Consider the following 1,115-nt stretch of genomic DNA (forward strand, 5'->3'; position numbering starts at 1 on the left):
GCTCCTAACGGCCTCCAGGGGTCTTTTGGAAAATTAAAGGCCATTTAATTTCACTGACGCTGAACTCATTGCACATCTCCTCCCCTGCGACCCCAGCTACAACACAAACAAGATGCTGCTACAGTATGAAGCATCTGCAGGGGTACAGTTTAGTTTCTTACTTTTTRCCCCCAAACTCTTGCAGTTGTAGGACCTGGCCTCGCGTGCAGATGTTTTATTTTAATTACATGTTTTCAGGGCAGTGAAACGTACAGATGACAGGGAGCAAACTGACTTAAGCAGAAGAAACCTTTATTTTAATCTCAGCCTCAAGTAAAACAGACTTAACTTAAACATTCATTTGTAAGTTAAATGTGCCAAATGAAATAAATCACACACACAGTAGTAAACATTAGTTAAAAAAAATGCAAACAACTTGGACAGACATATCATCTGAAGAATACAAATATCCTGACAAGTCAGGAGCCCTAAAACAGAAAAATACTCATTGAATCACATGAAACTCTCCCATTCTGCAAGACAAATGTTCTACTGAGCCTCAATGCAGCAGCTTTAGATATTTACAAAACCTTCTTTTGGCACATCCCTCYATGAGATCAGCGATAGAATCAACTCAGGAAAAGATGACTTTGCCCTCAGTGAATCTGAAGTCCTGACATKATTTTTGTAGTTGAGATTAAAATCAGGAAAACACTCAGCTGCATTAATACTTCCACTTTTTAACATTTTGCTACAAGCAGCAGCTGCATGGCTCAGATCAATAACAGAGCATTCAGATCAGTTTTATTTCACACAAACACAGAAAAAAAAAAAACTCAGAAGAGATTAAAATGTACAGATAAGAGACAGTGTGAGTTTAAGTTCACCATGCCAAACATGCTTCCTTTCCAGTGTATAATCATTTAATAATAAATAGGATTTTCATGTTTGAAGTAAAATGTTTGACTTTTCAACAAGAGTTCTTGTCATATCGTTACACTGCTCTACTAAAACTGAAACCCATAGAGATAACAATCAGTCCCTACACCACCAAAATAAATAAAAATAAAAATAAAATCACTGTTTTGAACTTTTTTAAACCTCCTGGTGTTTGTTGCTTCTGTATTCCTAACACT

The sequence above is a fragment of the Austrofundulus limnaeus genome, unplaced genomic scaffold (assembly GCF_001266775.1).
Source record: "Austrofundulus limnaeus strain Quisiro unplaced genomic scaffold, Austrofundulus_limnaeus-1.0 Scaffold27, whole genome shotgun sequence".
Classification (NCBI taxonomy): domain Eukaryota; kingdom Metazoa; phylum Chordata; class Actinopteri; order Cyprinodontiformes; family Rivulidae; genus Austrofundulus; species Austrofundulus limnaeus.